The sequence below is a fragment of the Typopeltis vanoorti genome, chromosome 15, assembly GCF_054136105.1.
Source record: "Typopeltis vanoorti isolate ZY-2024b chromosome 15, IOZ_Tvanoo_1.0, whole genome shotgun sequence".
Taxonomy (NCBI): domain Eukaryota; kingdom Metazoa; phylum Arthropoda; class Arachnida; order Uropygi; family Thelyphonidae; genus Typopeltis; species Typopeltis vanoorti.
Window position 1 is genome coordinate 101,380,999 of NC_143563.1, and position 25,249 is coordinate 101,406,247.

Below are 25,249 nucleotides of genomic sequence, written 5' to 3' on the forward strand. Positions count from 1 at the left end.
TCCGTTCGTCCCAGTCGGCGATCACCGCACACGGGAGGCGACCACAGATGCGACGAAACTATGTACTTATAGTCAATCAGTACGTGAGAGAGTGAGACAAACAGTGTTTCGTGTCTAAATTATTTATTTTAATAATTAAATTATTAGAGAATTATTTATTTTATTTAGGTAGGTATTTTTAATTGGGAAATATCGTTGTAAAATGTTTTTTGATAAATTATATTTCATTATGCCCAGCTTCTCGTATGTATTTACTTAGGTATACGTTGACATAGTAAATAACTGCAAAACTTGTCATCTGCTGTTTTGGATACCTAAATAATAATTTTAAAAATTCTTTATTACAGCTTCACCGCATGAATAACCATGCAAAGCCATCGCTCCCATTGAATTTGTTTGTTTAATTGTTTGTTATTGAAGTACAAGTTAGTGTTGTAAGTATATGTTTAATTGTTTTAATTTTTTACTTAAATAATAAGTAATTATCTAATAATGCCATATATATATTATCTAATTTGTTGTGAAAAACACCACTTATATATGAATAAATAGATATTTTTTCTTATGAATAAATAGATTAGTTTTTTTTTATCAAAAAACTTTATTTATGCGAGTACTATTTATTGTTGACAAGAAAAAATTTTGTGGCTCTTTAAAAACTTTGAAATTTTGTAAATTGTAATTTTTGACTCTTCCGACTCAAAAGGTTGCCGACCCCGGGCCTAGCTTATTCAAATCCTCTTGCAGGACTAACACATCTGCACTATTACTAATAATCCTTCCCAGCTTCGCATCATCCGCAAACAACTGAATATCCCCTTGCAATATCATTGATATAAAGGTTAAACAATATAGGTCCTAGTACTGAGCCCTGTGGGACTCCACTTGTAACCCTCTATCTCCTTGAAACTGCTCCACCATACACAACTCTCTGATACCTATCAGACAGCCAATCCTGAATCCAGTTGACCAATCTGACATCCAGACCCATGTGCTGCAACTTGAATATCAGCTTATCATGTGGCACCCTGTCAAATGCCTTCACTAAGTCTAAGAAAATTGCAGTATATGCCTTTCCCTCATCTAATGTTCTTGTAACTTTATTATAAAAGGCTAGCATATTGCTAAAACAAGAGCGCCCTTTCACAAATCCATGTTGATTCTCACAGATTACGTTACCCTCATCTGCCCAATGCTGTATACGGTCCCTTCACTACTTTCTCCAAGATCTTAACTACTGATGACACACAGACTGGCCTATAATTAGACACTTCCAGTCTGTTACCACCCTTATGCAATGGCACTATCTTACCTGCCTTCCAATGCCTGGGCACCTTTGCCGAAGCCAAACTTTCATTGAAAAGCCAGTGTAAAGGCACTATCAGTTCCCTAGCACATTCTCTCAAAACTCGTGGTGAAATACCATCCGGTCCCAAAGCTTTACTGACATCCAGAGTACTCAGTATCTGAAACACACTCTCTTCCTGTACCTCTAAACCTTGAACCAGCCCTATCCCTCTAGCATGAAAACTGACTCCTCTAGGATGGAATACTCCAATAAAGTGTTCATTGAACAATTCCACTATGTCCTCTGCATCAGTCACTCTATTCCCATTTTTATCCCACAATATCATTCTTCCACAGTCATTTCTCCTCCTACTAGCCACATAGCTAAAAAATTCCCTAGGATTTTCTTTGGATCTTAGGGCCAATCTCCTTTCATATTCCAGTTTCGCTTTCCTTACCACACTAGTCACTCTTCTGTCCTGTGACTTATATTCTTCATGCATCCTCTCTTCACCTGTCTCCTTATATCTCTTCCATAGCCTTTTTTTCACATGCAATTCCTGTTTAATATTGTTTGTCGTCCACTTTACTCCAAATTGTGTCCTCGTTCACTCGTGGTATACAACTTACCATTGCTGCTAACAAATATTCTTTCACAATTTCCCATGCACTAATGATATCCTGGCGTTCCAATCCTAATGTTTCCATTCTCTCCTCTTCTAGCACTTCCATATCTCTCTCTCATTCCGTCTCTCCTATTGTTTCCATCCTCTCGTCTGCTAGCATTCCCATACCTCTCTCTCATTCCCTCTCTTCTACTGTTTCCATTCTCTCCTCTTCTAGCACCCCCATACCTCTCACTCATACTCCCTAAATTCTCTCTCTCTCCTACTCTGATTCGCCTTGCATTTATCTCTTCCATTCTCCTAATCTTATCTTTCATACTTCTGCTCTCATTCACAAGATATTCCACCTCCTCTTTCAACTCATCTATCTCCCTCTGCAGGTCAGTCACTCTTAATCTAAATTCACTCTTCCAAACAAAACCATCTCCTAAACTTTCACAGTCACTCACGCCTTCCACACTATCAACTATTATTTTCTCATTCATATATATATTTTTTTCATTCTCTCCTATCACACTACTTGTCTTCCTACATTCATTCCCCATTCCTGGAGCAAAAGGGTCGGATATTGATAATTAGAATGCACTTATTTCCTCCCACTGCCTGCATTTTGCGCGCATACGCACTCCGTTCTCTTTCACAAGCCACATATCTAATTCCTGAGACGCATATATGCCACAAGTACTGCATGCCACAAAGTTCCTTATGATATTGCTAATAAATTGCGGAGGACTTGGCGATACGCCACTTGCAACTGCAGCTGAATCCGCCATCATTCCTTACTGCCGAGTAGTAATCGTTAATTATTCAATTAATAAATTCCGTTAAATAAATAAGAAAAAAGTACAAACAATTATAAGCAAAACAAAACATTTAAATACGCTAAATAAAATGAAATATAACTAAATATAGTAATGAAAACTTAGCTTCGTTTTGTCTTCCACCGTTATGCATTCAATTCCGACGGTAACCAAATATATTATATCGCGACAGCAACTACCTTCCAAAAAACAACCACTGAAGTACACTCGTATTCAGAGAACCAATTTAGCACTCAAAAAAGTATAAAAACGGGGAAAAAAACGGACTATTCACCGATTAAAAATCACTTTCTTCTGCACAGCTCAATTTCTGCCACTTGTTCAAATTCATTTACCCGGACTTATAAGAAAATTACTGATTTGACAATTTCAACAAAAAATAAATAAACAATAGCAATACACTTAAAGCGAATTAAAAATAATACAAAATAATGATAAATAAAATATTATGTTTTCAGTTTTAATTAAATTTGTAAGTAAGGAGGAATACACAAGAGATCGACCAAAAATTGCTCCGCGATCGACGGGTTGAACACCCCTGGCATAGGAGATAGTTATCTGTACCAGTGAATAAGCCTAGTTCATTGGTTTATTCAACATCATCATCACCATTTGTAGGAATCTTAAGGTTAAAGTGATACTAACAAAAGATTTAAGAATTAAGACGGCCATGCACACTACAAGATAAGAACAAAGATAAGATATTACAACGGCACGTTTTAACAGCAATTCATTTGTGCCACCTCTCTGCTCCATTTCTCTAAAGACAATAATCCTTTCTGAAAACATCTTTCCCACTTTTGTGGCCTTTGGTCACACTGCAAGAAGTTTCAAGATAAGAAAGGACATCTTGGAGATATTGCTCATAACAGAGAAGAAAACTCTGGTCTATCTTATCATTATGTCCATACATGCTATAACATTGAATGGGACAAGAGATTTATAAACTACTTAGAAGACAACTTAATCTTTTGTCAGATAAAAGAATAAAATATGGTCATATTATCTCATTGCATCTTTAATAAGAACCAACTAATGATCCTGCGTGTCATTTGGAAATATCTTATTAGAACTTTTCAGATGCCAGATTCAACTCTTCAACAAGCTATCTGCAGAGAATACTGGATTGTGGTTGACTTGTGCCACCTGTTGCATCTTCCACATGTTTCCATTATTCATACTGTAATGGAAACACGTTTACCTTGACATAGCCACATGTTTCTTATTGTTGTTATTATTTTTTTTTTGATGGTGAAACTAGTAAGTTAATTTATTTCTGATATGGGGTTTCACACGTTCCTCCAGTTTGTGAAAGTGATCATGAAGTAATCGCTTGTGTTGTGGCTAGTCAATGCAGACTTTTGTGAAGAAAGAATATATGTGGAATTATAAGGCTGGTAATTATGAGAAGCTTAGGAGACAGCTTGGAGCTATAACATGGAACAAGGAGTTGAATGGTAAGGAAATAAATACTGCAGGGGGAACTAATGAAGAAATACATAACAGCATCAATGTGTGAATGTTTTCCAAAGGACAAAAGGCTGATAAGGTAGGTGTAAAATGGATGAATGAAGAGCTTAAGCATAAAATCTGGAAAAAGAAAGTAATTTGGAGGAAGTATAAGATGAATAATAGTAATAATCAGTCACACAAAGTGTATAAAGAACAAGCTAGGAGAGTGACTCAGTCAGTAAGGAAAACAAAAGTAGAGTATGAGCAGAAATTGGCAAATCAGGCAAAGTAAAAACCCTAGAGAGTTTTTTAGATATGTGGCGAGTACAAAGAAGAATGATCATGGTAAAATGAGGTTAATGGATGAAAGTGACTGCTATACAAGACATTGTTGAGGTATTCAGTGATCAATTTATAAGCATGTTTCATCCTGATCAGGGTGGAATCATGAGAAACTTAAGTGTAGAGGACATAGAAGGGTATAGCTTAATTGTGAGAGAGCAGAAGGTATTTGAGGAAATAAATCTGATCAATGTCAATAAGGAAATAGGATTTGATGACATATCACCATGCATCTTAAGGGAATGTCCCAGGAAATGGGCAGTACCATGTCTGTTTAATAAAACTCATACAACAGCACAGGTTCCAAGGGAGTGGAAAGAGGGTAAAATTGTTCCACTGTAAAAAGGTAGTGATAATGCTGTAGCTTCAAATTATAGGCCAATCTATATATCTGGAGTTGTGCTGAAGGTACTGGAGAGAATTAGAATACAGAAATAGGTTGATAACAGCAGTATTCTCTGTGGTCATCAGCATGGGTTTGTTAAGGGGAGATCATGTTTCACTAACTTACTTATGTACTATAACAAGGTGACAAATACCTTGGATAAGGGAGATGTGTATATACAGTGATGTACCTTGATTTTCCAAAGGCTTTTGATAGACTGCCACATGACAAGCTCTTAAATAAATTGAAACAGATGGGATTGGATTAAGAGACTTCTGAGTTGATTCAGTGACTGGCTGCCAGATAGGTATTAAAAAGTTGTATATGGGGGGGCGGGGGTACGTATCCTGAAAGAAAAAGGTCTCTAGTTGTGTATCACAGGAGTTAGTTTTGGGGCCATTGTTGTTCAGTTTGTACGTAGGCTGTTCAATAAGTAATAACATTATATTTATACAAAAAACAGATTACCTTTAATCGTCATCATTTACATGGTCTTTTTTGAAGTAACTATCGTGAGAGTCAATGCATTTGTCCCAACGTTGCGACCACTTCTTAAACACATCTGAGAGTCCGTTTTTTGAGAGTTCTTTCAAAACTGCCTTCGCAGCTTACACACATGCTTTGTTGCTTTCGAAATGGCGGCCTCTTAGTGGTTTCTACAGCTGAGGAAACAGCCAGAAATCGCACAGTGCGAGATCAGGACTGTATGGAGGATGTGGTAGGATATCTGTGTTGTTCTTCTGCAAAATGTCCACTATACAACCAGCAATATGTAGCCTTGAATTATCGTGGTACAATAAGAAGCCATTCTTCAGCAATGGACGCTTTCTTTTGACGTGCTTGATGATAATCTCTGCTGTGTTGATCATTGTATCTGTGATGGACATTGAAGGTCTTCTCATGTTCAAGATCTTCCACATTATGCCTTCCTTCCTTAAAAGTTTTATGCCAGCGAAAAACACTTGCCCTCGACATTGCTTCATCGTGGAATGCTTCGCGTATCATGATAAAAGTGTCCGATGCCGATTTTTGCAAACGCACACAAAATTTAATCGCATAATGCTGTTCCAAGGATGCTTCCATTCCGAAGACTGGTCGCACCGATGAGCACTTGTGTTTAGTCACGTGACACTCTGGCACATCAGCCCGTATACGCCATCTATCAACCTCTTTTGTTAATACAGACAGCAACATTTCTTTATTCCACAGAAATTAATATTGTGATGAGTGGTTTCGCCACAGTAAAATTAGTCTTATTACTTATTGAACAGCCCACGTATATTAATGATATTGAAATAGGTTTAGCTATTGATATGCAGATGATGCAAAACTGGGGAGAGCAATGCAGAGTCAAGTGGATGTTGTGGCCTTACAAGAGAACTTGAATAGTTCACATGAATGGGCAGGTAAGTGGAACTATCAGCTCAATGTTGCAATGTGTAAGGTTTTGAGATTTAGTAAGCAACGATGTGATGCAAATTATACACTTTGTGGGGAAACTATAATTATATTATATATTATTATTTAGTCCTCCAAGCAGTCAAAAGACTCATCACAGGAGGTCTTTCCTGGGAAACACAAAATCTATCAAGACTCATTGTGGGAGATCCCTCCTAGGAAACACTAAGTCTATGATACGACTCCTTAAACTCATTATCCGTTCTCGCTCTCACTACTCTATCAGCAATGCATTCCACGGTTCAACCACCCTCCATGCAAAGAAACCACTCCTCACTCTCTCTTGCTCACAGTTTCCTTTCGTAACTTCTAAGGATAATGGAAGTAGAGGAGATGAGAGATCTAGGAATAATGGTGGACAATGACCTGAAATTCAGGGGCCACATTGCACATGTGAAGATGTCACATCAGATAATGGCAATTATGCGCAGGACCTGACATGCAGAAATAGAGTGGTTATGATACCATTGCATAAGACCTTGATCAGGCCTCACATGGATTTTTGTGCACAGAATTATTTATCTGGTTTTCATGGTGATGAGGATATGTTGGAAAGGATCCAGAGAAGATTCACAAAGGTGGTCTTTGGAATGTGAAGTATGAGGACAGATTGAGAAAATGTAAGTTGCAGATCCTCGTGAATAGGAGAAGAGGGGGAGTGGATATGATTGATACATATAAGCTAGTCAGGGAATGTTATCACGTTGACATGGAGGAGATTTTTCACAGAATGGGAGAGGGTGTAGGACAAGAGGTCATCGCTGGAAACTGTATAAAGAGAGTATGATCAGAGGAGTGAGGACACATTGTGGGTAGACACATTGAATCAGTTTAAGGCATGGTTGAATGAGCATTGTGTACAATATTATGTATTTCCCATGATGACGATGTTCCTCCATGAAGGTCAAATGTTAATAATAATATGACCAATCAAAACCCACTCAGGTATTCTTTTACATTAAGTGAATATAGTTGCATGAAGCTCTCTGAAAAATATGGTAAATTTGGCCTGGTGATTCTTGGATCTCCTACTCAACATTCTAGATTTGCTACCAATGCTATAGAGATTATTCAGCAGCATGAGTTCGCCATTGTTCAGGGTGTGGCTTGATATGTTAATCACATGGTTCTTGCTTGTCGGTGGTTGGTCGCTCCTTGTCTCCCTTGTTTGTTGTTCATTGTTGTTTCTCGGGGAGGAAGTACTCTGGTTGGCCACCATATTTTTTTTCCTCTGGTCGGCCACCAGACACAGTTAAAAAACTCAAACCCCACTACGCCCCCCCCCCCAGAATATATGGGGTTCCGAAAATACACAAACAAAATGTGCCCCTTCGACCAATAGTGGAAGGAATAGACAGTCCCAATTACCACCTAGCCAAGAAATTAGCGGCAACACTCAAGGAGTTGGTAGGTCATTCCCCCTCCTACATAAAAAACACACACTTTATAAACAAAATCAAAAACATAACACTCGACAAAGACGACTTATTAGTCAGTTTTGACGTTCCTGCCCTTTTCACTAATGTCCCCATCAATGACACAATTCTCCTACTACAGAACAAATTTCCGCCCGACATTACGGCCCTCTTTGCCCACGTACTAAAGTCCGGTTACTTCGTGTGGCAAAACAAATTCTACCTACAAAAGGAAGGTACAGCCATGGGCTTACCATTATCCCACCCCAATCGCGAACTTCTACATGGAAACCTATGAGCAAAGGGCTCTTGATTCCGCCACGCTTCGACCGACAATCTGGCTCAGATACGTTGACGACGTGTTCGCGATCTGGCCGCACGGGTGACAAACGCTAAACACATTCCTCAGCCACCTAAACAAACAACACGAACGCATACAATTTACCATCGAAATCGAAAACCAAAATTCGCTCCCGTTCCTAGACACACTAGTTACACGTCTTCCTTCAGGCAGTCTATCCTTCATGGTCTACCAAAAACCGACACACACACGGGCCAATACATACATGCGAATTCATACCACCACCCAGCACAAAAATATGGAGTCATAAACACCCTTAAAAACAGAGCCACAACTATTTGCTCTAACCAGCAAGCCCTGAAACAAGAACTAAAAATCATTAGTGACACATTCATAAACAATGGCTATAACAAAAATAATGTCAATAAAATACTCTATAAAACCACAACAAAAACGAATCTAGATTACAGTAAAACCATAGCCATCCCATACATTAAAGGGTTATCAGAAAAAATCAACAGAATCCTACAACATTATAACCTCAATGCCACCTTTAAACCACCGACTAAACTTAAAACCATATTCAGCTCCTCTAAGGATCCTCTCCTCCCATTAGCACATCCTGGAGTTTAATGCATCCGCTGCACCTGTAACTTACCGTACATTGGTGAAACAGGACGGACAATCCCTATACGCAAGAAAGAACACATTAGACACATTAAATATAACCATTATGGTGAAGCAGGCCTCTCAGACCATGCACTTAACACCTTACACCAAATCAACTGGAAAAGCACCTGCTCCTTACACTGCACAAAAACATGGTACGAAAGAAAATTTAAAGAATCCTGCAAAATCCTGATAAACCACCCAAATATCAACAATAAAGTTGGTATGAAAATTCCAAGGATCTGGATGGCACACATTCAGCCACCCTAATATGAAAGATTCAACATAAGTCAGGACTCTAGCCAATCCGCTAGTATCAGAAACCATTCCACTCCAACTGGCTGGAATGATGTTAATATATGTATATAGTAGACAACACAAATAATAGGACTCTAGCGTTGATGTATAATATATTTTTTTTTTTTCCCACCAGAGGTCAGGCCAACAATTGTGGTAGCGGTTAGTCAGTGTCTTTAACGAACCAGTATGATTGTAGTATAGCTTGTTTCTTGTGTATATTTGTACGCTCCAGAAGATGACCTTGACATAAAGGTCGAAACGTCGAATTGTAAAATTTTAGTAATATTAAACTAAAGTTTTTATTCAAACACAGTAGTTGTCTCCATAATTTCCAAAAATGCATTCGGATCACCGTGCAAGCCTAAAAGAAAAGAATGCTATAGAGACTTTAGCCCTTCCTAGAACTTAAGATTTTCAGCTTCCTACTTTGTTTTGAGTTGCCTGTGTGCAAGTTACATTCCTTTATAACAATCCCAATTAGGTATCTGTGAAAAGAAATATTATCGCAATTAAACTTTCAGTAAATTAATTTTTGTGTGGTATCTTTAATCTGACAATACAAATGCACTTCTCCTTATCTATGTTTCAATAGCTGAAATCCACCAGTAATCACAACGTATTTACAGGGTGTTCGGGATAAATTTGACAGTTTCGTAAGGAAAAAGAAAATCTTCTTTGTATCTATTAAATTTAATGAATTGACAAAAAAACATTACAGGCAGAGTTAATTACAATACTATCAACAAGATTTACTCAAAATAACCACCATTAGCATCGATCACAGCTTCAATTCTGCTTCGGAACCTCGAACAAGCTGATGCTACAGTCTCCCTGGGAAGGGCCGCAAAAACTGTTTTAATTTTATCCATTAACTGGGCTTTTGTATTACTGGAAGTGCGATTGGTGTCTTTTTCAACTGCGCCCCATACAAAATAATCCATGGGGTTAAGGTCTGGGGAGTTTGGAGGCCAAACATTTGGACTGGTGAAGTCGTAGAAATTTTCAGACAACCATTTTTGACTTTTCCCAGAGGTGTGGCAAGGGGCCGAATCCTGCTGCCATACATACGGCCTACCATTGGCTACCCTTGTTATCCAGGGCTTGACTACAGTTAGCAACTCCACGAACAAAGCCCGAATTCCAATGCCAGGGTTCTTCAACACCTGTTCCTGCAGATTTGCGAGAATTCTGCTGTACGAACGCAATCAGATTGTCTGCTAGGGATCTTTCTTCTTGCTACATCCTCGTAGTCACCATTGCAAGTCTCTAGTTCATGCCTGATTGTTTTTACTGTATTCAGGGAGCATTGGGCAGCAGTCGTAATATCCTTATTTTGATGGCGGGCACGAATCATCATGATACAAGTTATTCTCTTCCATGATTCAGGTGGGTTCCAGCTATCCATCCTTTCTGACATCTTGTATATGAATGAAGAAGGGTCCAAACTTTTAAATGAAGAGAAGTGTGTGTCAATACATGTAACTTACGGAAAAATATAATTAATTATAAATATGTCAAATTTATCCCGAAAACCCTGTATATTATTAAAAATATAATAAACAGAAATAAAAGAGTTAGCCATATAACAATAATAAGGAAAATTTCATTACTCATTAGATTACACTAGAGAATATACTGTCTAGTTTAAAATATCTATAATTTGCTGGATTCTTAATGGTTTTAATAGGAGAAATGAAGAGAGCAACTAATGCTAAAACACAAATAAACTGAAGAATAATGTCTATGAAGTTGTCCTGGTAGTTGAGAACCTGCTTTACTTGTTCTGTGGTTTTATGTTCAGTCAAGTGTGCTTTGTTTATTTTTCTCAGGCACTTGAATGCACTTATTTTGAGTAGCTCCATCTTAGTGAGTTCCCATGGCTCACTTCCCTATGTTGCTGGATGATCATGGCTTTGAAAAGTTTGATTTTAAGATGTTTTGAGAGCTTGTTACCTTTTTATATTTTGTTTAGTTTATTTATGTTCGACCATCCAATGTTAATTGTGTGTTTTACTGTTTCAGTTCTGTATGAATTATGCGTAACGTTGCTTCCTAAGTAGAGAAAGGATTTTACTTGTTCTAGGGTTTGGTTCTCCAGGGTTATCGAAATGTTTTCAGCTTCTCTTTCTATTTTCATTATTTTGGACTTACTACTGTTGATCTTCATTACGTGCTTCATTTAAAAGATAAACGGACTGTTTTTTCTAATTGTATCTTGGATACTGCCAGGATTACTATATCATCTGAATATTTGATGTGGTTAACGTTTCTTCCATTTATATTTATCCCTGGTTCATTGGAGATTTCCTTGCATATTTTCTCTAGGTATATATTGAATAAGTGTGGTGAAAGTGGGCAGCCCTACATGATTCCTTTTTCTATCTTAAATTCTTCTGTTTTTATATTATTATATTTGATGAATGCTTTTGTCTTTGTAAAAGTTTGAAATGAAGGTCAACAATTCTGAGTCTACAATAAAAACATTTATTCAAACCTACCAATTGAAAAAGGCCTATATCCACTACCAAAAAACGTTGCCGACACTATTAGATTCAAAAGTACAATAATCCTAGCCAAAGCCAAACAACCTGTTCTCAACATGTCTCCTTATGATAGAAAGGCAATTCTCAACTTGAAGAAAAATCAAGATAACATTATTACAAAACCTGATAAAGGGAATTCTACAGTTATCCTCAACTCTAAAGATTATTATGATAAGTTAAACGTATTACTATCAGACACCTCAACTTATAAAATCCTAGACAGAGACCCCACAATAAAAAATCATAATGAAACAAACCAACTAATCAGAAATTGTAACAATTGGCCAGAAGAAGTGAAGAGAACACTAAAATCCCCACATCCTATCACTCCAAAACTATATGGGACACCTAAAATACATAAACAGGATATACCTCTCCATCCAATAGTTGATGGAAGATCATCACCAACCTACCATTTGGCAAAGCATCTTGCAAACTTATTAAATAATAAAATAAGATCAACAGAATCCTATATCAAGAATAGTCAACATTTTGTAAATAAACTCCAAGCCATTAAGATTGCACCAACAGACATGCTAGTTCCAGTAGAAGAGGTAATAAACATCATCCAAGACCTCTTTCCTCTAGACATCACACAGATGTTTAGACACTGCCTTCAATCTAATTTCTTCAAGGTTAACAACACCATATACCAACAATTAGAAGGCCTAGCAATGGGAAGCCCACTATCACCATCTTGTGCAGACCTTTTCATGGAAAAACTTGAAAAAGAAATTCTCTCTGCAATCTCTCCGAGACCATCTACATGGTGGAGATATGTGGATGATATATTCATCATATGGCAAGACAGCTTAGACAACCTAAAATCGTTTGTGGATAAAATCAACTCAATACATAGCAAGATAAAATTCACTCTGGAAGTAGAAAACAACAACCAACTGCATTTTTTAGATATCTTGATAAAAAAACAACCTAACAGTGTCAAATTATCCATTTACAGAAAGCCCACAGATACTGGAAGATATCTTCACTATACTTCAAACCATCACAAGACACAAACTGAGTATTATCCACATGTTGAAACATAGAGCCAAAAAGTTTATATCAGAAGAGGAGGATACACAGAATGAACTCTCACTAATAGCCAACACATTATCACAAAATGGATATCCTCAAAATATCATCAAAAATATCTATACAATGACAACTCCAGACAAGAATAATCGCACCGTCAGCACATTTTTACTGTAGTGATACCTTTCATCAAGTCAATTTCTTATCAAATAGCAAGAATACTAAGAGCACACAACATCAGAGTGGTCTTCAAACCAACCACCAACATCAGACAAGTTTTAGGATCTCCAAAAGATAAAGTTCTGTTCTACAAATATCCAGGAGTATATTACATTCCCTGATCCTGTGGTCTTGCCTACATCGGACAAACTTCACGAAGTTTAGAAATTAGACAAAAAGAACATGTTGGTGATGTAAACCACAACAGAAGCATCTTTTCCGGCTTAGCACATCATTTCTGCATGTCTAACCACACGATAGATTGGCAAATAAGCTCCATGCAATATCTCGATGACAACTACAGACATAGTGTATTTAAGGAAGCGACAATAGTACTAATAACCAGCGGAAACCTCAACAGAAATCAGGGTGTAATTCTAAACAGTTCGTGGAAAAACTTGATCCTCTCTCTCAATCAATCTGAACTACAGCTAGCCAGTAATCACATTACAAGTCTACAACAAACACACATGCGTGATAATGAATAAGAACAATAAGTTATCTCTGTCACGCGAAACATGTAACCATAGCTACTAGTTTGGTTTACAACGTTTTTTTATGTTCCTTTTAATTTGCATTTACTAACTTTTATATCTCCGTAATGCCTTGAAAAAGCCAGACAGTTTGCTGGCGAAACTGGTAGGTTTGAATAAATGTTTTTATCGTAAACTGGTCTGTATTAATAAAATTGTATTTCTATTATAAAACGACCAAAAATGTATAATTTAAATAATTCGGAGTCTATTGATTTAGAGTTTAGGATGCCTCCGTAGCTCAGTCAGTATAGACGAAGCCCTTTGGCCAGAAAAACTTGGGTTAGATTCCCGTCAGTGATGTGAGGAACCTTTAGCTGGCCTCTTTTGACTAAAGCTGAGTAAGCCGATCTTATATGGAGGTAGGGGTTTTTTTTTTCACTTGGAAACTAGGGTTTTTTGTCCCCCAGAACAGGCAAACTAGCCCCATGAACACACATGGATTACAGTCATGAATACATCCCAGTCATATGCCAGTCCCTAGCCCGGATAAAATTGGGGGTTGAGGAGAACAATGGTGAACTACCCTGTAAAACTCTCATCAGGAATACTTTGTGTGCAATGCCTACAAAGTCACCTACGGTTGGAAACGACTGAAAGGGAAAACCAAACCAGGATGTTGATCATTTTGTCACTGTATGCAATCAAAGGCTTGTTTAAAGTCAAAGAAGCTGCAGTACAGTAGTAGATTGTGCTCCCAGCACATTTATGTTATAGTATTGAGTGTGAAGATTTGATCAATTGTAGATCTTGTGGGTCTGAACCCAACAGAAACACTGAAACAAATTAATGCCCTTAAGATCACATCAGTGTTTGATGTAATGAAATCAATATTCTGTCAATGATTGTTGGAGAAGTTAAATTCTGATATGTCAGCTCTAATTAGTATTTACCAAATGTCATTCAAGATAAGGCCTTAGTTTTTTGTTAACAGAGCCAAGTGAGTAAACAACTGCAGTAGATTCCTTAATTTGTGAAGTAAAAAAAAATTACTTCTAAATAGAGCATGGTGGTTGAATCCCAATCAATAGTGTAATTTGTCATGGGCATATGATAAGCCAAGCCACACTTTTCTTCTCTTTTCTGATCAACGTTGCTAACATGATTTCTGATGGAGTGTTTCCTTTAAGAAGTATTTAAGTGTTTTGTTTCAATAATGGAATACTGTGAGTTGGCATAATCAAACTAATACAGAAACAGTTTCTGTATTACTTTCAATAATTTCCTAACTTAAAATAAATAAATAAATAAGGCCAGCAAAGTTTGGTCGATGCTGTTGGCACACTCTCCCTTGATGAGTCTTTGGACTCCCTGGAGGTGTCACATAACATTTCCCTGCCTGATGAACTTCCTCATCTGTAGTGAAATGCCTTCTGGAAAGATGTTTCTTGAGGGGGGGGAGGCTAAACAAATGGAAGTCTAAAGAGGAGCTAAGTCTGGGCTGTAGTGGGGGGGGATGTCACAGAGTTTCCCAATGATTATAGTGCAACTACTCATTAGTGGTGTGCACAGTGCATGGAGAAGTATTGTCATACACCAAAATTGTGCTGCTTGTCAGGAGTCCTGGTCATTTGCATTGAATGTAGGCTTTCAGTTTTTCCACCATTGTAGAGTAAAGCTCTTCATTGATTGTGTCTCCCTTCAGCAAGAAGTCCATCAACAGAATGCCTTGGCAATCCCAGAACACTATGGTCATGACTTTTCAGACATATTTATCCTGGTTATTTGGCACAGTTTTGAATTTTTTGCACACAGGAGATTGTGAATGTTTCCCAGTTATGGAGTTTGTTTGCACTCTGGGGTAAAGCAATGAACTCACATTTCATCTCTTGTGATTAGGTGAGTGAGTGAGAAAATCCTCACCTTTGTCACTGTATTGCAACAGATTCTCCAGACATCCCAATGTGTATTGCTTTGTAGTACTCTGATAATTGTCAGGGCACTCAGCAGGAGCACACCTTTCAAAAGCTGCCAGAGAACAATGGCGATCTTTCTGAATGTTATTAATAGATTTATCTGTCCACTGTATTTTATCTTATTCCCTTTCACCATTATTAAGAAAAAATGTTCATCATCATCATCATCATCAAATTCCCCATATACCCTCAAGGGGGTGTACAGGGAGGGGGAAAAAAAAGTGAGTAAACAAAAAAAAAAAACCATATACCCTCAAGGGGGTGTACAGGGAGAAAAAAAAAAATGTTACCTTACTTTTTGGAAACTCCCTTGTACCTAAATAAAGTAAGGAAACATTAGCAGATTTAAAAGGTACCCTCTCCCACAATGGAGATAGACATAAACAATCTACATTAGCTACTAAGGTGGTGCTTTTCAGCATTGTCTGTTATTGTTTAATTGCCATTCTACAATCGTCTACTGAAAATTCTTATGACAACACTTCGGCAAAAATTTTAAATTAAATAAGTTCTTTACGTGAGTTTTTCTCCTTTTACTACTTATTTCGAATATCCAGGTATAGTTTAATAAAAATGTTCACATGGTCTATCTTACAAATCAGTGACAATGATCACAAAAGACATCTGGAAAAGTCTAGCTCATTATATTACCTTGATGAACATCTGATTTCGGTCAGGATTTCTCCACGACTGCAGGTCGTGGGGAAAAAGAGTCCAGCTGTTGCTGTCTTGGGCCTTTCTTTTCCATTTTCTTCTGACTTTCTTAATCATTGGGTCTTCCCACCTTAAAGCTGGTCTTCCAGGTTTCCTTTTGGTATATCTCGGATACCAGTTTGTAACTCTGACTGTCCATCTGTTGTCTCTCATTCTGGCGAGATGTCCCACCCATGTTCTTTTACTGTTGTAGATTGCTTTCATTACATCTGTGAGTCCAGACTTCTTCCTGATTTCTGTGTATCTTACGTGGTCTATTTTGTTCATATTGCACATTCTTCTTTCTATTGCATGTTGAGTTGTTATTAAGCTTTGTTCTTCTTTTAAAGTTGTGTTCCATGTTTCACTGCCATAAGTTAATGCTGGTAAGATGTGACTATTGAAAAGATGAGATCTTATTTCTATATCTATGTTTTGGTTGGTAATTGTTGATTTCATTTTGTTGAAGGCCATCCAAGTAGCTCTTTTTCTCCTTGCTATTTCATTTGATATGTCGTTATTCATTTTTTTTTTTGACTGGCTGAGATAGATGTAATCTTCAACTTTTTCAATGGTGTGGGATTCTAGAGTGATTGTATAATCTTTTTTGTCTTTCATCCATCTTCTTTTGTCCGGATGTATTTCCAGCCAATTTTTTGGTAGTTTTGGTTTATGTTATTCAGCATTGATTCTAAGAGTTTGGGCGAGTGAGATATTAATACCACATCATCGGCGAATAGTAGGATATTTAACATTTCACCATCAATGTTTATTCCATCTTTCATATCAGTATTTCAAATGATACTGTCCAGAGTAGATGTGAAGAGATTAGGTGATAAGACATCACCCTGACATACTCCTCTACTTAAGTTAATTTTAATTGGGTAATTGAAAAAGGTCTTTGGAATGTGGAGTATGAGGACAGATTGAGAGAATGTAAGTTGCAGAGCCTCGTGAATAGGAGAAACGGGGGGGGGGGGTATGATTATTGAGACATAAACTGGTCAGGGGTTGTTATCATGTAGACATGGAAGAGATTTTTCATAGAATTGGAGAGGGAAGTAGAACATGAGGCCATTGCTGGAAACTGTATAAGGAGGGTGTGAGCAAAGGAGTGAGAAGCAGGTTCTTTGCATGGAGGGTGGTTGGTGAGTGGAATGCATTGCCCCTGAGTGTGTTGTGGATGTGGACATATTGAATCAGTTTAAGACGTGGTTGGATGAGCATTGTATTGTTATATACGTATCTTATTAATTATATTTGTCTAAACTCTCTTTCTATTAATTACTTCCTTAATTCTAGCTTTTATAGTATTCTGTCCTTCTTGAGCCCCGCTACTACTACAATCTGCTTTAGCTAAATTCTATTCTTTCTATGGCCGCTCCTTCTATTGGATATGTGTGCAAATCTCAGCAAACAAAGAGAACGACTCGGGTTTGAGCCAAATTTCTTCAGATGCAAATCTGGAATTAGCACCTTTTTTAGAATTAAGAAAAATTAATTTTTTTAAAGCTGTGCCATCTTATTTCCTATACAAGAGAAGTCTCCTTGTCAGAGAGATAACCAGACTAACCTATGACTCTGGAATTTAGCTATTAATATACCTAACATCAAACTCTTAATGAACTTGTTCTAAATACAGTCGTGGCTAATTCCCCACGTTTGAATTCGTACAGGTACCAATCTTAATGAGCGGTGCACTGATTTCAGAGATCAGGCACTTTTATAAGGTAAAGGAATGTTTATTCATTCTATAGTATGTTACACAATTATCAAAATTGAACTTAACTAAGCTGAGTTACACTTGCATGTAACGCTATTTAACCAGACAAAATCTCACCACAATCAATACCTCGCATTAAAAGACAATATCAATTTAAGATGTTCTACTCTCATTCATTTAACACATTATGCAAGAGATTATTACATTCATTCTAAGGCTATTAGACTGTGACATGCCTCAACAATTCAAAATCAAACTCTACTATAAACACCTCTAGAATTACAACAATTAGCTAGTGGATTAAATACTAGAGTCCTGCTGCCAGTTAATAAGTCCTATCACATAATATACCAGCACTTTTCTACACTCTAGCTTTGTTCGGAATACAATGGAACTAGAAAGGTTTTACATTACCGACCATTTAGATCATGCTGGCGTGATCTAAATGGTCGGTAATGTAAAAATGTAAAAGTGTATCCTCTCAATCAATTTGCAGAATTCACGTGGCTAGTCTTTTCATTCTCAGGTCCACTGTCTTCAAATATGACCAACTGGTGATTACATTCACGAATCACCTTCTTGCTAATGTGGCTGAAACTGCTCTGCCTAGATAGGTCCTTGTGGTTCGGCATGAATTCGGTCCTCGCTGACAGTCTAGCTGCACCGTTCTTATGCCTGGACCGTAACACTACCTCGTTGCATAGCCGCCGCTGACCATCGTTCTTCCTGACTACTCGAACGACTTCCACTGGTGCCTGAAAGTCAAAAGGAGAAGAAGCAAAAAAAAAAGCCCCCTAGTTCACGCTGCCCAACTTCTTATATCATCACGTAGCTGCTCTCCCTAATACGTCATCGATTCCTCACGGCACCTACGCCTTTTGCACTCGGTACTATCTTCTCCTCGTTACGTTTTCACCGTGGATATCTTGCATGCACCTAGGACTTTGCACATGCTACTGCCTCGGGTCATGTCTTTAAGCCGATTATTTCACTGTGAACTTTGTTCTAACCTTTCCCGTTCCATTGCAATTCTCACTAAATTTCAATTTTTGTCTTTCATTCACAGGACAGTTAACAATAATAAATTTTTTTTTTTTGGAGAATTTACAAAACAAAGGAGTAATACGTTATTTACAGTTTCATTTATACCCATATACAAGTACTTCTTTGGGAAATTTTGGTATCCTAGTTAAATCCCGAATAGACAAATTAAACCCTTCCTTTAACTTTAACAAAGGTTTCCCCTCCAAGAAATTTTTTTTCTCTTTAGGAAAAATTTTGTTTCATGTCATCTATGCACCATCTCTGGAGAGGATTTTCCCATTTTTTTCTGGGTCTCAAATTATATCTAGTCTGGACAAACTGATAATCCTTTCTATCACCAATCACGCATCCTTCTCCTTTCTTACTATTTAAGGGTCGCTCACTTCTATGATTTGGGCGAGTATAATCCTTATATTTGTTGTAATTGGAGACATGTTCATCTGAGATCGTATGTCCTCCTCCTTCTTGACTAATATGCCTCCTCTGCCTGAGCGTAGCTTGCCTCACTTTGTCATTGTTCGGCCAGTGATTGTATATAATCACTTGTTTTGCCAGTGATTGTAAACTTTGTGAGTGCTCCTATTATACTTAGGATTTCTGCAGCCTCTTCCAGGCCAATTAATGACACTAATAAAATTGATTCCGATCACTTTCAGATAATTTTCTTCCATGCTCTCTTCTGCACTTCCTGGTTCAATGGGAGGTTCGATGTTTGATGCATAACATGCTTCAGAATGTTCCCTCACCTTTGAAGTAGAGGCCTTTTCTGAACCAAGTTGACTACAAGTCATATTCTCTCCAATTCCTCCCATCTGTTCCACATCATCTCTGCATTGTATTCCCTTGTCAGTATAGTTCTTACTTCTGCTCGAAGGCAGTGACCCATGATTATTCTTACTTGTCTTACATCTTCCTAGAAGGTATACTTCGCCTAGTGAATAGTCACATGTGAATTTGTTCTTTACAAGAAAGTCATTCCCAAAAATCAGTTTAATGTGGGAGAGAAATTCTGGGCAGAATCAGAAACTCATGCTGAACACACACATTGAATTCAGCTAAGTATACCTTCAAAAGCATTGACTTGGTTACATGGATTGTGGAGACTGATACCCCAGACAACTTTACTGGCCTCTTAAAATATGAAATCTGACTCCTCACACAAGGTTCTATCCTCTTAAAATAATCGCCCATAATAACAGAGGTCTGGGAACCTGTGTCCAGTAAAGCTTCACAGAGTTTTCCACAGATCTTTCCCCTAACTATTAATTCTGAGGATTGGTCTTGGTTTCATTGACTTCCCTCCCAAGCCCTGTTGGCATGCATGTGGGACCTTGATTCTTCATTATTGCAACACCTGACCATGGAGGTCAGGTGTTGATAATAATAATAATAATAATGATATTTGTTGTACCTTCTTTGTAGATATCTTTTATGAGTTGGATGTATGCTTTTTCTACACCTTGTTCTATTAAAGTTTGAAATACTGCATTATGTTTAACAGTGTCAAATGCCTTTTTAAAATCTATATAAAGAAGACAAAGTGGAATCTGGTATTCTCTGCATCTTTCTGTTAGTTGAGTAATAGTTTGAATGTGATCTATTATTGAAAAGCCTTTTTTGAAACTCAGCCTGTTCTTTGCAGCTATTTTTGTTGATGGAGGTTTGTATTCTGTTTAGGATGACTCTGGCAAATGTTTTATGTGTGTGTTTCTAATAGACAGATGGGTCTGTAGTTACTGATGTCTTCTTTATTACACTTTTTATGCAGAATTATGGTCTTTGATGTTTTCCATTCAGCAAGTACTTTCCTTAATTGTATATATCGGGTAAATCTTTCTGCTAGAGCTTTAAAGAGTATTTGTCCACCCATTTTCAATTCATCAGATGTTATACCGTCAATTCCTGGTGATCGGTCATTTTTCATATGGTGGATAGCCATTTTTACTTCTTCAGGTAGGACAGATGGTATTTCCGAATTTTCGTCTGGTACTGGAGCTGTGATTACTTGTTTAGATGTGTAAGGGTTCTCATAAAATGATTTTACTATTTTTTCCATTTCACCTCTGTTTGTATGTCTGTTTCCTTGATTGTCTATGAAGGCTGACAGTAGTGGTTGCTTTAGACATTTCTTTTTCTACTTTTTTTAGGCTACTGCGGAGCCTAGCTGCTTCTGCGAATTTTGTCATTCTATATATGTTAGAGTCATCTTTGATATTCTGGCTCAGTTGTTTACAGATAATTTTACATTCTAAGCAGTCTTTTCCTGTGTATTCTTCTTTTCTTCAATAGTTCTATCGTTCTTGCTGATAGGCGTTCCCTGATCTTAGGAAGAAGTTCATAGAAGGTTCTTTCTTTGCAGTTCACTAACTGATTACTAAAGTTTATTAAATCTTCATCGATGTCATTTTTTAATTTCCAGTTTCTTTCACATTTTTTCTAAATTCTTCTGGGTTTATCTGTTTTGAGCATATTTTATGGTTGGACTGTGCTTGTATGTGTTCTCCATTTTTTTCTTTGTATTTTGATGGTGGGCTGAATGAATGTCACAGTAGGTTTTCCCAATGACTTTGTCATTTTTTTATTATTCTTTTGCAATCTGTTAGAATGAAATCAATCTCATTTCTTGTTTCACCATTTGGAAATTGCCAAGTCCATCTTTTTCCAGTTCTCTTTTTTAAAAAACTATTCATAATGTAGAGCCTTTCTGCTTCTACAAATACTGCCAGGAGTTCACCTCATTCATTTCTTTCCCCCATGGTGTAATGTATTTTTCTTCAATAAATCCTGTACCAATCTTTGCATTAAAATCCCCACACACTATTGTGTATGTTATTTTTTTCTGTAATGTTTCTCGTAGGAGTTCATAGAAGTTTTCTATTTCTTCTTTGTCAGATGTTGAGGTGGGTGCATAGGCTACTATGATTTTTTGTTGTCAAGAATTATAAACACGTTAACACAAGAATATTTTAATGTTTGCCAAATATTTCAGTCTCAAACTAACAGACTATCCTCAGTGGCTTAATAGGAACAATTTTTACAAGGTGGAATACAAACAATTGATCATTCAAAAGTAGAACGAGCCACATGATGTTTCATTGCTAAGCATAAAAGAGAGGTAAATTTCATCAGAGTGATGAATAAATTAAAGGTATTAATTCACAATTTCATATAACAATCTTAATTTATAAATTCAATTAAAGATAACATTAGATTAATGTAAGAATTAAAGGTCTCAATTTAAAAAAAAAAATTTTTTTTTAGTGTTATCCAGATAAACTTTCTCATATTTTTGACAAGGATATACAATCATTTTGATTCAAGTTAGGGTGCGGAAGTAAGGCCTCAGCACTTCTCTTTGAATAGCCGTTTGAATTTATAGCAACATCTGTGTAGATGGCGAGTCTTGGACCAGAGAATGTTCTGGTTTGTCCAGTGCTGCACCAATCCAGACTTATCAGATTTGTTGTGAAGAATGTGTGATCAATGTTCTTGTATTCTTTTTTCTATAGAGTGTCTGGTTTGTCCAAAGTATGACAGATTGCATTTACAAAGAACTTGATATACACTAGGTAGACATAGTTGAGCATTTATCTTTAGAATAGGGGAAATAAGTGGATATTTTGTTAATAGGGATATAAGTGGCTGTTAAATAATATTTCTTCGGAATTCTTAAAATTGGTTCTGAAATCTAGAAATATATGGAATTGGAACTCAAAGAATTGATTCGTTGTTGTTCTGGATTAGATTGTAGGAATCTAACAGATGTTGTGTAGTTTTTCGGAGAAGCCATTTAATTTCATGAGATGTTTGATAGTTGAAAGTTCTTTCTGTAATTCACAGGGAGTTGAGCAATTAGTTCTACCTCGTCAAATTAAACATTTTATGATTCCTGTTTTTTGACAAGGATGATGGGCAGATTGTTTGAGAATGTAACATCCAGTAAAAGTGGGTTTTCTGTAAACTATTGTTGTCAGAATACTTGAAGGTGAGCGGATGAGGAGGATGTTTAAACAGGATAACTTGTCTTTTTCAATCTCCATAGTAAACTTAATACAAGGATATAAGGAATTGATTTTGGCTAAAAAGGAAGGTAAGGAATCTCTGTTGTGAGGCCACACTGAAAAGATGTTGTTTTATATATCTAACCCAAAAGGATGGTTGAAGGGATATAGATGAAACAGGACATCTTCTAGATGTTCCAAATAAAAGTAGGCTAAAACAGTTGAAAGTGGACTTCCCATTGCCGTTCCTTCCACTTGGTTGTAGAATTTGTTTTGACACAAGAAATATCCAGAGTGCACCATGAAATCGAATAATTTTATGATATCTCGTGGGAAGATGTCAACAAGTAATTGTAAAGTCTCTTTGAGAGGTACATTAGTGTATAGAGATTCTGCATTGAAGCTCACCATAAGATCAGTAGGATGTAATGAGATATTTTTTAATTTATTTAAGAAATCCGAAAACTTTTTCAAAAAAGAGTGCGATTTACCTATATGTGATTTCAATAATTTCGCTAAATATTTGGCTATGCGATAAGTAGGTGAATCTATACAGTCAACTATAGGACGGAGAAGAATCTGTCTTGTGAATTTTTGGTAGAACATAAAATCTAGGAGGCCTTGCAAAATGTATTTTTAACCTTTCTATTGTTTCTTTCTATATTTACAAACACAAAGCATCCCTAACTGTATGTTATTCCTGGTATTGTTTGAATTATATTTGAATGTCTGAGGATGTCCCAAGATACTTGGGATGAAATATTTACGTATTAAAACTTATCACTGTTTTAAGTTAGTATGTGTGTTTTTTAGTGACTTATATCCCTATTAACAAAATATCCACCTATTTCCCCCTCTTCTAAAGATAAATGCTCATTTATCTACCTGATGTATATCAAGTTCCTTGTAACTGCAATGTGTTGTACTTTGAACAAACCAGACGCTCTATAGAAAAAAGAATACAAGAACATCAATCATACATTCTTCACAACAAATCTGATAAGTCTGAATTGGCACAGCATGGGATAGAGACAAGCCACAACTGGTCCAAGACTATCCTTCTACACAGATGTTGCTATAAATTCGATTCTTAATTTAATGTTACAGGTGTCTCTCAAGAATAATATTTTTATTGTTACTGATTCTCCTATTTTTAATTTTAGTGTTCCTAGTTGTTCAGAATGGACTGTGCAAGAAATAATATGTTTAGTTAGCTTTTCATTTATGATAAAGCCAACTCCTCCAGCATTTGTAGCATTATCTGAGGCTCCCAGAAAATCTGGTTGCCATTGTTCCATTTTGCTGTTAATTCTGAGCCTCTTCTGGTTTCACAAATAGCAAGGACATTAAACTTTACATTTTGCAGTTCTTTAAACGTGGAGTTGGAAGACAGAGTTCGAGTGTTGAAAGAACCAATAAATAGAGTCGAATTTCCATTTGGTGATCTACTTTCCTCTGCAAGATTCTTAGCACACCCCTACTCTTGCAGATTTCTCTTTCAGATTCACCACCACCTTGGTGAGATTGTAAAGAGCAGCGCAGGACTGGGGGCCTTTTTTTCTTCTACTCGCTGGTATCTTTACAGTGGTCTACAACACTTCTCATGACCATGGTTCTGAAGTTTGCATTTGGTCCATGGCTCCTTATTCGTTATTCAGAGCTGCCCACTTGGGCTTCCCTCATCCACCACCTGAGGAACTCATTTGGTAGTGGTGAAATCCCCCTCCAAGATTGTAATCTTTTCATTCCAAAGTGTATAACTTGACCCATCAACAGCTCATTATATGTCCACAAATCACACTATTGATTGGAAGATTACGAAGAAACATGTTGAAAGTTTATTTTTCACTTGGTTAGACTATAATAAATTTAGTTTAATCCTTTATCCAAGTGTGAGCAAACAAAGTTTGCACCTGAAAATATCTTCAGGATGTTGTTGTACTACCTTACCTCAGCCCTGAAGATATTTTCAGGTGCAAACTTTGTTTGCTCACACTCGGATAAAGGATTAAACTAAATTTATTATAAGAAGAAACATGTTTCTTGACAAATTAACTAATCTACTGCAGTCATTCGCTCACATGGTTTTGTTAATAGAAACCAAGATCTCATCTTGAATGACATCTGGAACTTGCTAATTAGATCTCTTGGCATTAGAATTTAACTTCTCCAGCAATAACCTACAGACTCTTGAGAGAGAAAGATAGCTGATTTGTGCCATATATAGTTTAAATTTTATGAACTGACAGTTGCTTCTACATCAAAGGATATTTGAGAGAAAATATCCAGTTGTTTGCTAATGCTGCAAAATGCTAGAGAATGCAATAAATGCATAATACTGATGTGATGGGTCAAGTTATACACTTTCGAATGAAGAGATTACAATCTTTGTAATCTGATGGAACTGATTTCAAAGAAACTCAGGCTAGGGTTTGCTAGCAAAAATATACAGGGAATGGAAGACTAGTATAATGAAAATAAGTGCA

The 25,249-nt window shown here is 36.8% G+C and overlaps 1 protein-coding gene across 4 annotated transcripts in view; it reads right to left on the reverse strand.

Moving 5' to 3' along the window:
* LOC150099031 (serine/threonine-protein kinase Nek8-like) overlaps window positions 1-25,249 on the reverse strand; it is a 1,046,903-nt gene that overhangs the window by 534,241 nt on the left and 487,413 nt on the right. The gene's annotated exons all lie outside the window — the stretch shown is intronic.